Source organism: Pseudonaja textilis, chromosome 1, assembly GCF_049901715.1.
Source record: "Pseudonaja textilis isolate UNSWEBS1 chromosome 1, rPseTex1.2, whole genome shotgun sequence".
In the NCBI taxonomy this organism is placed as follows: Eukaryota; Metazoa; Chordata; class Lepidosauria; order Squamata; family Elapidae; genus Pseudonaja; species Pseudonaja textilis.
In genome coordinates this window covers 324,124,903-324,142,046 of record NC_141990.1, presented here as the reverse complement: position 1 = coordinate 324,142,046, position 17,144 = coordinate 324,124,903, and the positions used below count along the sequence as shown (strand labels likewise).

The 17,144-nt window shown below is 43.9% G+C and overlaps 1 protein-coding gene and 1 long non-coding RNA gene across 2 annotated transcripts in view; both read right to left on the bottom strand.

The window, feature by feature from the left end:
* The window catches only part of LOC148128384 (uncharacterized), a 604,018-nt gene that overhangs the window by 64,548 nt on the left and 522,326 nt on the right, over nucleotides 1-17,144 (bottom strand). The window lies entirely within an intron of this gene.
* EFNA2 (ephrin A2) overlaps nucleotides 1-17,144 on the bottom strand; it is a 272,818-nt gene that overhangs the window by 37,012 nt on the left and 218,662 nt on the right. The window lies entirely within an intron of this gene.

Sequence of the window (17,144 nt, the reverse complement as noted above, 5' to 3'; positions counted from 1 at the left end):
TCATTGTGAGAAGTTGGATTTACTTAACAACCATATGATTCACTTAAACAACTGAACTGATTCGCTTAAGAACCAAGGCAAAAAAGGGTATCAAGTTCAGGCGTGACTCATTTAACAACTGCCTTGCTTAGCAATGGAAAATCTGATTCCAATTGTGGTTGTAAATGAAGCACTGCTTGTATTATTGACCAGTTTTACAACTATCTGAATTGCTTAGTATCATCTTGCCCCAAAGCTGAGGATTCTTAGATGCCAGACATGCACAGAAATATCTGTGTTACGTCCAGAAACTAAAAACCATATATTTCATTTACTTATTACATTAGTATGCAGCCCACCTCACTATTGCAGTGACCCTGAGCAGCTTATAAAATGATAAAACGGTTTAAAACAAAAAACCAAAAAGATGATACAAAGTGATTAAAATTAAGAAGATTAGATTAAGAAGATTGATGAATGGTTCCCTCTTTAAAAGAAGACCAGGATATTTGAAATGAGACACCCTGGGTGTATTCAAAATGGAAGAACAGAGTAGAGTAGAGTAGGGTAGAGTAGAGTAGGGTAGGGTAGGGTAGAATAGAGGAGAGGAGAAGAGAAGAGAAGAGTCTGAAGGGAACTTGGAGGTCTTCTAGTCCATCCCCCTGCTCAGGCAGAACCTTGAGGACTAGAAACTTCCGAGTGTTATTGGTCCTATTAAGCAACCTACACTATCCGGTTAGGAAAATCAAGTAGAAAATTTTTCTCGTCGCAATTCTACCAATATTGGATTCTGCCAAGCTAGGATTGTCTGACTCATTGGGAAAAAGCCCCAGAGGCCGATCCAAGCTTCTCTGGAGCCCACGTGAGTTCCCTAATCTTCCTCCTTCCCATTAACTTTACAAGATTAAACCAAGCACCTCTTAAAATTAATAAAACGGCAACGGTAGGTGATTAATGGAACGGGAGAGGGGAGAAATCTTTCTCCAACTACCATGCCTGATTAGCCCTCCCCCCACTCTCCCCCTCCCGTATTATATTCAGAGGCACACTCCAATTTTAGGGGGGGGTTTAGGTATATTTTTTTGGACAGATTATCCAACAGATTAGAGGATTAGCCAAACTGCGAAGGAGGCATGCTGGTTTTGGGCTGAGGACAGCGTGCGCTGCTTTGCTTAAGACACCATTACTCAGGGCTATTAGGAAAGGCTGGACTTCCGTCCCCTTCAGATGCCTTTCTGGCATTGGCCCCAGCAATTATCTCCCGCTTCCAAATCCTCCTGGTGCCATGTAGGAAAATCCCTCCTCCACCTTTTTAAAATAATAATAATAAAAAGTCTTTAGTTACTTGGATAAGATTTGTTTTAGAAATTACTTTCAACGGCACCGAGAATTCTGATGAAATTCTCACAGTGGAGCAGAGGTGGTATTCAGTGGGCTCTGACCGATTCTGGAGAACCAGTAGCGGACATTTTGTGTAGTTTGGAGAATCGGCAAATCCCACCTCTGACTGGCTCTTCCCCCATCTATCCTCTGCCTCCTGAGTCCCAGCTGATCGGCTGGGTCTTCTTTTGTTGCCCTGCATAGGAGAATGGAGTCTCCACTCCGGTTTTCTTCACCTCCAGATGAGATGGACAGCGATAGATAGATAGATAGATAGATAGATAGATAGATAGATAGATAGATAGATAGAGCTAGATCTCAACTCCTCCAGACTTTGTACCACCACATCAAGGTTGCAAAACCACCAACATATGGCAATATGTTTTCTGCCTTCTGTAAACAGGTAATCCATAAAATACAAAAATACAAACAAAGAAGTCATCAATAAAATGCATTAATGTCGGTCGGAAGTCAGAAGGCTTAAGCATCAAAATAAATAATCAATCAATCAATCAAGAGGGTGGAAAATGGGGCGAAACCACTTTGAGTAGCCATCTGACAATCCTATCTCCAACTATGTGGACATTTGACAAAGCATACCACACTTAGCAATTCTTGGAAGCCCAACCTGAAATAGAGTGCGTGCGTGCGTGTGTGCGCGCGCGCAATTCTTGGCTAAACAGGAATTCTCTCTTCCCAATTTAATAAATTTTCCCCTCCGTTCCAACTGAAATCTTAACCTATCTCGACTTGACTTCACCAGCTGCATTTGTGTGTTTGACAATTTTCTTTACTTTATTTGCGGGAGGGAGGAAGCAGTCTGATCTAGTGGTTACTGCACCAGGCGACAAACTGGGAGATGGTGAGTTTTAATTCTGTCTTAGGCATGAAAGAGAGTTAGACGATTTTTGGGCCAATCACTAGGAGACGGTGAGTTCTAGTCCCACTTTATGTATGAAAGAGAGCTGAGTAACTTTGGACCAATCACCAGGAAATGGTGAATTGTAGTCTTGCCTTAGGCACGAAAGAGAGTTAGACGATCTTGTGCCGATCACCAGGAGGAAACGGTGTGTTCTAGTCCCGCCTTAGCCATGAAAGAGATGATTTGGGACCAATCGGCAGGAGATGGTGAGTTCTGGTCCCACCTTAGGCATGAAAGAGAGCTGAGTGTCTTTGGCCCAATCACCAGGAGACGGTGAGTCCTAGTCCTGCCTTAGGCATGAAAGCCAGCTGGGTGACTTTGAGCCATTCGCCCTCTCTCTCTCAGCCCAAACCCCTCTTTAATTCTGGGACACTGTCCCCTGACTCATTTGGTATGAATCCTAGAAGAAACCACGCAGCTCTTCTGATGTGGTTCTGCCCACATCAGGCCCATTCTAAGGCAGTTATAAACATATATTAGACTTCTCTGGAAGGAATGGAAGATCTATTTTTTCAACATAGCGTCAAGGTCAACTCTTAGCAGCCGCACAGTTAAGTTTTCTCTGTGCCTATCCTGGCCCACCAAGTCTTTGAATGGTGACTCCATCAGCCCTGTAACCGAGTCTACATACTTCGCTTATTGATTGTCTTCTTCCTTCCTTCCACCTCTCCCAACGTTGCGGGCTTCTCAGGGGAGCTGGTTCTTTATATTGATTGACTGGCTGATTGATTGATTGATTATGTGCCATCATGTTGGGGTTGACCGATTAATTGATTGATGATGTGTCATCACGTTGGAGTTGGCTGATTAATTGATTGATGATGTGGTGCCATCACGTCGGGTTGGCTCTTAGAAACCGTGTGGGAAGAACTTCTCCACTAAGTTTTGTCCTTAACTAGGTCCCTTCAGGTCTTTCAAAGTTACACCCATCACACCTGTAACTGAGTTCATCAACCTTGCTTCTGGTTGTCCTTCTCTTTCCTTCCCAACGTTCTAGCAATAGCACTTAGACTCATCTATTGCTTCACGGCCCTCTCTTAAGTGGTTTACAGACTCAGCATATTGTCCGCAACAGCCTGGGTCCTCATTTTACCAATCTCAGAAGGATGGAAGGCTGAGTCAACCAGGTTAGGGTTGAACTCCTGGCAGTAGGCAGAGTTAACCTGCAATACTGCATTCTAAACACTGCATCACAGGGGCTCCTATATTTTTTCTCAGGGGAACTGGGTCTTTCCATTGATTAAATACGTATCATCAAGTTGCCAAATCTCTCTCTCTCTCTCTCTCTCTCTATACACACACACACACACACACACACACACACACACACACACATATATATGGCATTCAGCTTTGTTCGGGTATTTTCCCACGTCATTGTAGTTGTGCTTTTAAAGTTGTAGCAATGTTTCGGCAGAATCTCATCTGCCATCATCAGGCTTCTGTATTGTGTTTGTCTGTGAGTCAGACTTTCACAGCCGTTTCAGTTTTAAATTTGGGGCTAGCCTACTGCTGTGCCAGAATGGTTTTCTTCTTCATCCTGATTGGTCGGGAGTCTTGGTCTATGTTTATACATATATATAAAAGCAAAATACCATTCATGCATCATCACAAAATCTCCAGAACCCAGGGGTAGGATGCTACCGGTTCTGCCCGGCTCTATAGAATCGATAGCTGTGAAGAGCAGCAGACACACAACCAGTTCTGTGTTTGCTGCTGTTTGGCCCGCCCGCCCGCCTGTCTGGGCTCTTACCTGTCCTTTATTTCCTGCTTTTTCAACCTCAGCTACATTGCGCGGCATGGCACAACTGAGGTTGAAAAAGCAGGAAAAAAGTGCTTTTTGAAACACTGCACACCCACGCGCAGCGCTTATCAGCTGTCCCGGTGACTCAGCTAATGGTGTAGTACACGTGCGCGCAGCAGGTGTCTGGTGCGCAAAACACAAATACCGAACCTGTAGTAATCCCACCCCTGCCAGAACCATAAAGCCTACAAACTTGAAATTTGGCACGTATGTTCCTCTTGGCTTCTAGGTGATCACTAAGAAAGGATTTTTCAAAATAATCACCAGAGCATTAGTATTTCCTATATTATTATTAACACGCTCTGATGCTAAGGAGTTCTACTCCCCGTCCCCACCTGGAAAGAAAGAAAATCTGTTCCAAATGCAAAACACAAGCAGAGGAGAGGAGTTTCAGTTTTAGTTTCAGTTTCGGAGCACCAAGCAGCTTTAGTACAGAACAGTTCAGCTAAGCCACGCCCAGGCTCCTTGCTGTCTCCTTCCTGCTCACACAGCAAACACTGTTTCAGTTTCCAAACAGCCATCAACTCTCACACACACTGACAGGACCCTAGCCAGATGAATACCGATGGATGCTGGTAGGCAGAGGCACAATTCCCTCCCCCCTTATTTTCCTCCCCCCAAAATAAGCCTGACCATATAGTTTCATAGCGAAGCACGGGTATAGAGCAGAATAAGAGCTGGAAGGGACCCTGGACATCTTCCAGACCAACCTCCTGCTCAAATAGGAGACCCTGTATCATTTCAGACAAATGGTTGTCTAGTATTTTCTTAGAAAACTTTCAGTGTTGGAGCATTCACAACTTCTGGGGGCGAGCTGTTCCACTAATTAATTGTTCTAACTATCGGGAAATGTCTCCGTAGTTCTAAGTTGGTTCACTCCTTGATTAGTTTCCATCCTTATTGCTTCTGGTTCTGCCTTCAGAATTGCGGTCAACTCTTAGTGGCAACATGGCTAGAAGTTCTCCGTGGAGATTTGTGCCTAACTAGGTCCTTCAGGTCTTCGGTCACCCCATCACCCCTTTAACTGAGCCCATCCACCTTGACGATGATGACATTATCCATTCATCTTGGCGATTCTATGGGGCTGGGTCTCTCCACATCTTGCACTGCTTCTTTGGGTTTTTCTATGCTCTGGCTGGTGTCACCTTTGATGCTGTCCCCGGCCACTGAGTTCTTTGAAGGCCTGGTTTCCTTTTACTGCTAACTCTTTTCCACATAACTGCTTTCTCCGGTGAATTCCCCCACATGACAAGGCCGAAATAAGCAAGACACAGTTTTGTGATATTTTTTTTTTCCTTCCAGTGATATGTCTGGTGGCTTGCTTGTTGGTCACCTTTGCTGTCCAAAGACCATCCGTTTTATTGCTGGCTATCCTCTTCTTCTCTTCCCTTCCACTTTCCTCAGCATTTGTGAGCCTCTCCAAGAAGCTGAGCTTCTTTGATAAATTATCTAGTTAGATAAATTATCTAGATAAATTATCTAGTTCTTTCCTGAACTAAAGGACACTTTATATTGCCAGTTATGAACTGCTGGTTCGGCCACCAATGAACCGCGACAAATTGAATACATTTATCATGGTTCGTTGCACAGCCAGCCAGATGTTCAGACTGGATTTAGCTTTTTTGTCCATCTGTCAAATTCTTCCCAAGGACCTGCCATAGACAGATGTTGATGTTTGATGGTGTTAGAGCAGTGGCCCTCAACCTTTGGGGCACTAGGGACCGGTTCCATGGAGAAAGATTTTTCCATGGAACAGATGGGGCGTGGTTTTGCAATGCTGCTGAGGTACTAATCCCACTTTATAAAGCCTTAGTAAGACCATACCTAGAGTACTGCATCCAGTTTTGGTCACCACACTATAAAAAAGATGTGGAGACTCTAGAAAAAGTACAGAGAAGAACAATTAGGATGATTAGGGGACTGGAGACTAAAACATATGAAGAATGGTTACAGGAATTGGGCCTGGCTAGTCTGGGGAAGAGAAGGACCAGGGGAGACATGAGAGGAGACTTCCAATATTTGAGGGGCTTCCACAGAGAGGAAGGGGAATCAAGCTATTTTCCAAGGCACCCGAAGGCCAGACAATGAATAATGGACGGAAACTGAACAAGGAAAGATTCAACCTGGAAATAAGGAGAAATTTTCTGACCGTGAAAGCAATCCACCAAAGGAACAGAAGTTGCCCTTGGAAGTTGGGGAAGCTTCATCACTTGAGACTTTCATGAAGAGATTGGACAGAAATGGTGTAGGGTCTCCCGCTTGGGTGGGGGGTTGGACTAGATGACCTACAAGGTCCCTTCCTACTCTGATTATCTGCTGCCTGCATCATGGCCCGGTTGCTGGCATGCAGTGGATTGGCGACCCCGTCTTAGAGGCAGGGGGGGGAGCTTCAAAAATTTTAGCAACTGGTTCTCTGCCCGGTTACTGGGTGGGCATGGCCATCGTGGGCATGGCCTAGTCAGCCTCCTGCACCACGGTGGGGGTGGGGGGTGGAGTTTTCACTCTCCCTGGGTTTTGGAGGCATTATTTGAGCCTCCGTGAGGGGTGCCTCCCTGGGCTCCAGAGGCCCTCTGGAGGCCAGAAACAAGCTGTTTCCAGCCTTCTGGAACTTGTGGGAAGTCTGTTTTTCACCCTCCCAAAGCTCCGGAGGCTTTCTTCAAGCCTCCAGGAAGGCAAAAATAGCCTCCCCGGGCTACGGAGCCTCTCTGGAGGCTGGAAACAGGCCCGTTTGTGGCCTTCTGGAGCCTCTAGGAAGCCCGCCCAAGAGCCTCCGTGTGGGCCCTGGGATCCAAAACAGGCCACGTGGGGAGGGACAGGGCAGGGTGGACAGAGCCAGCCGGGGGTTGGATTTGCTGGTTCACCGAACCGGCTGTAAAACGGCCATAAAATTAGGCACCAGTTTTGCCCAAACCAGGGAGAACCGGTAGCAGCCCACCCCTGGTTAGAGGCATCATTGCAAGATGTAAATTGATCTAAGTAAAGCTGCCTTTTGCAATTGACTGGTGGGGACTTTATGTCGCCATTATTGTTGTTGTTTTTTTGCCACTCCCAGAATTCTCCAGGCAGCACAGCTCGAAGTTGGAAGTCCACCCACCTTAAAACTGCCACGGTTGAGAAACACTGGCCTAGAGCAGGGGTGTCAAACTCGATTTCATCGAGGGTTAGGGTTGTTGTCGACCTCGGAAGAGACAGCTGCGTATGTGTGGCCAACTGGGTGTGCGTGGCCAGCTTGACACTACTCCCCAAACTGCTGGCATGTTCCCTTTGCATTGCGTAAGACTGGGCCGAAGCCAGACTGGTCCAGTCTTTCCTCTTTTGCATTAGGTAGTCAAGGATGGCCCCGTGGGCCGGATCCAACTACATGGCTGGCCGGATCTGCTTGCAGGCCTTGAGTTTGACACCCCTGGCCTAGAGAATATGAAGACAATTTTGCTGAGCCTCAGAATGGTGAACAAGATCCACCCCAGCTTTTCTGTCCTTGTGTTTATGTGTTTGTGTGTATGTGTGTGTGTATGTTTTCCGTCTCGCTCACCCTCTACTCCTTCCCTTGTGGTGGTTGCATGCACTGCACACAGAGCAGTGCTCATCTCTTGGAGGGTGCCAAAAATCTGGGAGAAACCAGTCCACCCCGCTGTGTTCAATTGCCACTTCTTGACACAGTGGGAAGCTGGTTGTTAGCGTCAGTCCCATTTAAATGGAGATGCAACCACGTTTTCTGCTGTGAGGAGAAACAACTCATGGAGTGATATAGATCTGTTAGCTGGGCAAACGTATGGATGGATGGCAAAAAGAAATAATAATAATGCATTTCAATTCTTAGGAGGTAGGGGAGAGAATCAAGCTCAGAGGAAGACAATCCCCCAAAACTAAACCTTCTGGATGAAAAACATGCAACCTTTTAAGCCGCAGGATCCCTGTGTCAGCCTCTTGTCATTGAAAAACAATTGTGCTCTCAATCCAGCCACGCAGCTGTATTTGAAATCCTTCCTTTCTGCCCTAAAGTATCCCCAGAGCAGGGTTTCTCAACTTCGACAACTTTTAGATGATTAGACTTCAGCTCCCAGAATTCCTATGGCTGCCTGGGGAATACTGGGAGTTGAAGTCCACCCATCTTAAAGGGGCCAAGGCGGAGAAACTCTGAGAACCCTTGGCCTAGGCCAGTGTTGATGAACCTTTTCAGCACCGAGTGCCGAAAGGGGAGCCTGCGCGCACACATGTGTGCCAAAAAAACAAAAGAGCAGCTGCCCAGTACACATGTGTGCACCGGGAGGCTGCACTTCCAGATCCGTCATGCACATGCACACTGGCCAGATGATCTTTGCGTGTGCATGCACGCCAGAAACTGGAAGACCAGGTGGCTGGTGTGCATGCGTGTTCCGGAAACATCTTCTCAGCATGCACATGAGCACCAAACGGCTGCTTTTCTGATTTCTGGAGCTCCCATGCGCGTGAAGACCAGTTGGCCAGCGCACCAGAACCCAGAAGAGTAATGGGTGATGGCTCTCATGTCTGGAGAGATAGCTCATGCGTGGCATAGGTTCCCCATCACAAGTTTAGGCTATTGTAGGAAAGAGGAATGAGGTAAAAAAAACATTTAGCCAATTTAAGTTCGCAAAAGCTGACATTTTAGTGTCTCAATATTATGGAGGAAATGTTAAGACACTAGCAAGAGGGCAGGAACAAAGATGATTAGTGGGATGGAGGTTAAAACATATGAAGAACGGTTGCAGGAAGTGGGTATATCTACTAAAAGAAGGACTAGGAAAGACACGATAGCAGTGTTCCAATATTTAAGGGACTGCCATAAAGAAGAGGGAGTCAAACTATTCTCCAAAGCACCTGAAGGCAGGACAAGAAGCAACGGATGGCAACCAATCCAGGAGAGAAACAACCTAGAACTAAGGAGAAATTTCCTGACAGTTAGAACAATTAATCAGTGGAACAACTTGCCTCCAGAAATTGTGGATGCTCCAACACTGGGAGTTTTTAAGAAGAGATTGGAGAAGCATTTGTCTGAAATGATGTAGGGTCTCCTGCTTAAACGGGGTTGGACTAGAAGACCTCCAAGGTCCCTCCCAACTCTTGTTATTCCATTAATTTAAAAAATTGTCAGTCAGAAAAGGTGCTATCAATTTCCCATTTTTGCCATCTAGGCTGCTGTAGAGTGCTCCAGCGTTTAGCTTCCTTCGTGCAGGGAGAAGTGTCTTTATCATATTGCATTTCAGCTACGGGTTTACCATTAGCACTCACTCATGCAAAGCTCTTGAAAAGAGATTGGCATCAGAGCACTCGAGAAAACCAATAGCGGCTGGGTGTCCGACTCGTTTTCAAGAGGTCTCACACAACGGTATAGTGGTACCTTAGTACACGCCATTAATTTGTTCCAAGAGATGCGATGAGTACTTTAAAAGGACGACTTTTAAACCTGGATGATTTTGAAGGCGTGCGTGGATGGATTTCTGCTTCCAGAATCCTCCAGCCAGTTTGGCTCCTGATTGGAGATTCTGGGAATTGAACAGGCTATGGCAGAAAAAGGTCATAAAATCAGGTGCAACTCGCTTAATAACAGACGTTTTGCTTCTAATTGTGGTTGTAAGTCGAGTATTATCTGTTTATCTCCATGATGGGTAACCTGTGGCACGCAGAGCCATTTGTGCGGGCATGCGAGCTCCAGTCAAACTTACCTGCATTACCTCCCAGCTGATTTTCAGCCTGTTTGAGGCTGTTTGTGCCCTCCTGGAATCGTGATGAAATCCTTTGCAGCCTCAGGAGGCCGAAAAACAGGCCTTCTGGAAATACCGGAAGTGCCTGTTTTCAGCTTCTGGAGGGCCTCTGGAGCCCGTGGGAGGCTGTTTTTGCCCTCCTGGGGGCTAGAGGGAAGCCTCTGCAGCCTTTGGAGGGCAAGAAATGGGCCTGTTTCAGCACTTCCGGCATTTCCTCCAAGCCCCAGGGAGGGCAAAAATGGCTTCCCCCAGGCTCCAGAGGGCCTCTGGAGCCTGAAAACAGGAAATACCGGAAGTGCCAAAATGGGCCCGTTTTTCGGCCTCCCGAGGCTGCAGAGGCTTCCCTCGAGTCTCCAGAAGGGTGAAAAAGGCCTTAAACGGGCTGAAAATCAGTTGGGAGGCATGCGCATTGCAGATAAGGGGGTGGGGGAGTTGCACATGCATGGTTGGTGGGGCGGGGCGCATTGTATTTCGGCACACCACAGCAAAAAGGTTCATCATCACTGGTATATCTCATCAAGACAATTTACAACTTGAACCAAGAAATCGTTTTTTGTCCAAGGGTAGAATTTAAAAAAAAGCATACGTTACATTAAATAGGAATGACGTCATGAACTCCTGGCACCCTATAACAATTTGAGCATGACAGTAACTATGGAGCCTCCAGAGTCTGATGCAATCTACCTTTGCAGATCATTTGGGAAGATGAATAAGAAGGTGCCATCGCATCCCCCACTTGTTTGGAGCTACCTCCAAATGCAAACCTTTGGATCTGACTGCATCGGGCAATGTCATTTTCTTTTTAGAGTAGTTTATAAATGCCTAAAGTACTTAGCTATGATCATTACATTATCGGGGAATTTTTTTTCTCAAGTAACTAATCAATATTAATCAGTCAATAAATGTGTCAGAGGCCGTAGTGATAATGTAGTGAAGGCTACTTTATGCTGTGGTTCCTGCTTTATGGAATATCCTCACCTCGGAGATTAGAATGGCCGCCAACCTTGTTAGCAATTCGCAAAGCTCTAAAAACTTGGTTGTGTTTCTAGTGTCAGCATTCTAGAAGAATATTTGAGGGGCTGCCACAGAGAGGAGGGAGTCAAGCTATTTTCTAAAGCACCTGAAGTCCAGACAAGGAATAATGGATGGAAACTGAACAAGGAGAGATTTAACCTGGAAATAAGGAAAAACTTTCTGACAGTGAGAACAATCAACCAAAGGAACAAAAGTTGCCTTCTTCAGAAGTTGTGGGAGCTTTATCACTTGAGACTTTCAAGAAGAGATTGGACTGCCATTTGTCAGAAATGGTGTAGGTCTCCTGCTTGGGCAGGGGGTTGGACTAGATGACCTACAAGGTCCCTTCCAACTCTGATTATCTGTTCTCTGACCTCAACTCCAAATAGATAAACCCGTGGAAGCTTCTGGTGCTAATATGGCTTCCAAAATTGACATCTAGGCCTCAGCTCATTATATGTGAAACATCCTGTTACTTGGCTTTACTATTAATTGATTATTCATCATGGCTGCTGTTTATATTTATACTTCCACGATTTACAACAGTTCACTTAGTGATTGCTTGAAATTACAATGACACAGGAAAAACAACTTATGACCGTTTTTCATACTTATGACCAATGCAACATCTCCATGGCCATGTGATCAAAAAACCAGGCTCTTGGAAACTGACTCGTATTTATGACCGTTGCAGTGTCCTGGGTCATGTGATCCCTTTTTGTGACCTTCTGACAAGCAAAGTCTATGGGGAAGCCAGGTTCACTTAACAACCATGTGGCTCACTTCCTAAGCGCAGTGATTTCCTTAATGACTGTGGCAAGAATGACTGTAAAATGGTGCATAATCCACTCAACAACTGTTGGTGCTTGGCAACAGAAATTTTGGGCTCAATTCTGGTCATTAAGTCAAGGACTACTTATTAATACTGGTACTGTGGATGTTTTCATTATTTTAATGTATTTTAAATTCTTTAAATTGTTTTAAAATGTAAGATTTGCAAACCACCCAAAGTCATGTTGGGAGGCTTTCGAAACTGAACGAACGAACGAACAAATGACAGGTTGGGCTAGGACTGGAGAGAATATATACAAGTGTTTTTTTGGTAACTCTAGGAGAGTCAATCTGTCTGCCTCACAAGGTTGTTTTTAAAACAGAAAAAGGAAGCGCTATGTATATTGCCTTGAGGTCTTGGGAATAAAAATGCAAGGGGAAAAAAAATGTAACAACAGCATTAAATAATAAAGTTGTTTGCAGAGGTTGTCTGCTACCAAATACTGTCCAGCAGGGACGTCCAACCTTGATAACTTTAATACCTGTGGAGAATTCTGGCAGCTGAAGTCCACACATCTTAAAGTTGCCAAGGTTGGGTACTACTGCTGTATAGAAAGGGAATTACGGAAAGATTCTTACGCTGAATTGTATGTGTGAGTATGGGATTGACTAGATGATCTTCATGGATTGTTTTCCACTCTTAAAACTTTATAGTTTTCTCCAGTCTGTAGATTTCCAGCCTTTTTTTGGCCTGAGTTCCAGGGCAAAAAAAGAGGAGGGAAAATGAAGACATCAGAATTAAGGAATGACTGATTCACTCCGCAAAGCTGTTTGTAAAATTCTACCCAGTCAAATTTATATTCTGACATCTTTCCGGGGAACTATTTTATGAGCGTTTACTCCCATATTCCACGGCTCAGCAAATTCTGGTGTCTGTCCAAGGAAGAACCACTCTTTTGCAAAGCAACTTGTGAACGAGGAACCTCAGGCAAACGCCAGCATCCCACCCTATGGCCGACACATCCATGTCACGGGAGCCACACTGCATCTCCAAAATATGCAGAAATCGCCATTCCTTTCACAGATGAATTCCAAGGTTTTAAAAAATGGCCAGGCAGTGGGCAGGGCGTCTCCTGTGGCTAAAGCCCACCCGGCTTCATATTTCATGCATTCGTTTTCTGAGGAAAGCAGGCAGACGTGGAGCGAAGCTTATTTCGGAGGTGCTAAGCTGTGTGGACAGCATATTTGATTCCTAATGGAGCAGTAGCAACACGTTTCACCCAAATGCTTTTGCTGAGAAAGGATTTCTCCTGAGGAAGTCGGGAGGAATCGGGCTCTCAAGGAACACACCTTTAAGGATGGAAATCCACAACTGACCCAACACAAATACTTGTGAAAATATCTACAGACCCCTCACATCCCAGACATAAACTGCTTCAACTCCTTCCCTCAAAATGACGCTATAGAGCACTAGACAACAGAACAACTAGACACAAGGACAGTTTTTTCACAAAAGCCATCACTCTGCTAAACAAAATATTCCCTCAACACTGTCCAACTATTTACAAAGTTTATACTACTATTACTATTAATCTTCTCATCACTTCTTATCGCCCATTCCCTCCCACTTGTGACTGTATGACTGTAACTTTGTCGCTTGTATCCTTACGATTTATATTGTTTCCTAGTATGATTTGATTGCTTATTGTATTGTATGACTATATTCTATTTACTATATACCTTATGACTATTATTAAGTGTTGTACCTGATGATTCTTGACGAATGTACCTTTTCTTTTATGTACACTGAGAGCATTTGCACCAAGACAAATTCCTTTTGTGTCCAATCACACTTGGCCAATAAAGAATTCTATTCTATTCTATTCTATTCTATTCTATTCTATTCTATTCTACTCTACTAACACAGTTCCGTTAAATTTAGACCTAGGCTTAGAATAACTTTATTGTCAGTTTGAACGTACACTACTCGACATACATTAAAAAGAAAGTTCTTATATACATGGTGGAGCAAATACTACAATGCTAACAATCTTAATTGTAATATCTATAATGTTACTATAATGATAGGAGTTTGATAATGTTATTTTGTATAGTCTGATTAATTAATAATACATGGGCAAACAATAGATACAAACTCAAAGAAAACTGCTCCAAACTCTATTGCAGAAAATACGACTTCAGCAACAGAGTGGTCAATGTTTGGAACACACCTGACTCTGTTTTTTCATCCTCAAACCCCCAAAACTTTAACCTTAAACTGTCTACCCTGGACTCACTCCATTCCTAAAAGGTCTGTAAGGGTGTGTGCATAAGCGCACAACTGTCCTACTGTCCCTGTCCTACTGTTCCCATTTATTCATACTCATTTATTATATATATACTTATACCTGTTTATACTTATACATTTATAGGTTATGTTCATACTTATACTTGTTTTTCTCATACATGCTTGACAAACTAAACTAAATAAATAAAATAAGTAAATAAATATCTTATACAAAATCCCAAGGAAGGAATATGGGAAATATTCCAAAAATCAACAAGAATTAAAACATTAAAACGAATAAGAGATGATGGATAAAATCAGAATACCTACTAATATAAGATTTGTGTTATTAAGATTTAGAATAGAGGTAGAAATTAGAAAGGGGGGGGATATTATGCATATTCCTATGTAATATTTTCAAATCAGTGTGTAACAAGAAAGGATTAGAAGTTGAAAGATGAGTGTATTATGTATAATGTTATTATAATGGTGTGAGGACGATTAATGTAACTAAGATTTCTAAACCTGTCCTTCTGACAAAGTCAATGGGGAAGTTAAGATTCATTCAGCAACCATGTCACTAACTTAACCACTAACGATTCACTTAACAACAGTGGCAAGAAAGGTCTTAAAATGGAGCAAAACTCACTTAACCACCTTGTTTAGCAACAGAAATTTTCGGCTCAATTGTGGGGGCAAGCTAAGGGCTATCTGTATATAGGAAGAAGGATAGAACTGGGGGTGACAGCTGAAAGCATTGTCCCCTATTTAGGGGTATGAGGGATCTGCTTACTATCTCTGTGAAGCGAGATAGTAGACTAGGTGGGCCCTTAGTCTGAAACAGCCGAGTTCCTCTTACGTTCCTAACGCAGCAGCAAAATCATCTAAAACCTATTAAGCAAACGAGCACAATTGCTTTTAATTAAATTAATTTGTTTAATGAAATTAAGCGAAACTTGCATGATTTCCCTTGCTTTGCATAGTTTATTCTGCTGCTTCAAATCTTTCTCATAAGTCACCCAGCTTTGGTGCATCAGGGGAAGGAGAGAGAAAGAGAGAGAGAGTAGTTAAACAGGAGTACTTAACCTATTCACTGCTATAAAATCTTCTCCGTCTTCCCTTCCCAGCCTCTAAAACCTTCAGGTGCAAAGAGTGAGAAACGTGTTGTTTTAATTAAAATTGCCAATTAGAATGCTGGGTTTTGCAATGGAATTACCACGCGATGCACGCTGAACTGGACACATTAACCCAATATCTATGACGGACAGAAACTTCCCAAGAATGTAGAAATAAAAATATCATCATCATGTTTTAATGACCCCATAATTCTTTGCAGGGTGGAGCCTGGGCAACTGAATGGAGCTAGCGGAGGATTTAATGGCCGGACACCTTTCCTGTCGCCAATGCAGAGTTTTGTTCAGCAGATATATATTCATTGTGCCCAGAGAGAGAAATATCTGCCTCTAGCTAGGATTGAACTCACTTTATTTAAACCACTATTTATTTTTAAAATAAAAATATAGTCTGATCAAATAATTGCTTATTTGTAACCCTAAGCCGAAAGCCACTTCTCCCTATCAGCAAGGGGACATGAGAGCATATAAAATCCTTCCACAATTATCATGATCTTATCGCCGGCTCTCCTAATCCATTCTGGGAGTTTAGTACTGATTGAAAGGCGTCGTTTGGCAAAGGCTCATAAACACAAATAGTCCTCGACTAATGACTGCAATTGAGCCCAACAATTTCCGTTGCTAAGTGAGAAATTTAAGCAAGTTTTGCTCCATTTTACAGCCTTTCTTGCCACCATTAAGTGAATCACTGCAGTTCACAACTTAGTAACCTCGTTGTAACTTTGAATTGTCACTAAATGAAAGGCTGTAAGTCAGGAATGTCAAGATTTCATTGAGGGCCGCATCAGGGTCGTGTTTGACCTTGGGAGGCGCTGGGGGGACATGGCCAGCTTGACGTCACTCATGTCAGGGGCGCCCCTGGCAGTCCGAGTGTTCTGCCTGCGAAAATGGGCTCCCGAGCTCCGTTTTCGCCTGTGACGGCCTCCTGTAACCCTCTGATAGCGAAAACAGAGCTCGGGAGCCCGTTTTTGCTGGCAGAGGCACCGTGGGCCAGTCCTTCACTGTTTCCAGGGCAGCTCCACAGGCCAGATTGAAGCACTCCATGGGCCAGATTTGGCCCACGGGCCTTGTGTTTAACACCCCTGCTTTAAGTAGAGGACTACCTCAGAGGTGGTGTTCAGCACGTTCTGATCGGTTCTGGAGAACCAGTAGCAGAAATTTTGAGTAGTTTGGAGAACTGGCAAATCCCACCTCTGACTGGCCCCGTGTCCATCTATTCTCCGCCTCCTGCATCTCACCTGATTGGCTGGGTCTTCTTTTGTTGTTCTGCACAGGAGAACGGAGCTGGAAAGCAGGTTAGTGGGGTGGGGAGGGAATGGGAATTTTACACTACCCTTCCCCTGCCACGCCCACAGAACCGATAGTACAATGTTTTGAATCCAACCACTGGATTACTTGTTTGAGTAAACATCCGTATCTTCTTTTATGCCAGTCCCTCAATTTTCTGTTCAGTTCATGTTCCTTGCGTATCATTCAGAGGCCATTTGACTTGGGCGAGTAATAAAATACATAAAATGAATAAATAATCATTCCTTTTTACCTTCTTCTCCTCTAACACATGCACACAAACCTCTACAATATTGTTTCTTTAAAAAAAGAAATTGCGGACCCCCAAAGGGTATTTGTTTGTATGGGTCATGTTTATCGATTTATTTGCCATATTAAAAATTTAAATTGATGCATTCGCTTTGGCTACAGCACCTCATGATTGTTTGATGGGATTTTAATATTGTATTATTTTTCAACATAGGCTGGTAAATAATTTTGATTCTGCAGACCCCTGAGAAGGTCATGAGGGACCCCCAGGCTTTAAAAAGCACCCCACTCCTACCTCATCCACCTTTCAGCTATTGTAAGTCCATCCTTGACTTACAACAGTTCATTTAGTGACCATTCGAACTTACAAAGGCAGAGAAAAAAGTGGTGATTGCCGGTTTTTGCATTTACAGCCTTCGCAATATCCTGATGGTCATGTGATCCAAATTCAGACCCTTGGTAAGTGACTCATAATAATGATGGTCTCAGTCTCCCAGGGTCATGTGATCCCCTTTTGAGAGCTTCTTACAAGCAAAGTCAATGGGAAGGCCAGATTCACTTAACAACCATGTTGCTAACTTATCAACTGCAGCGA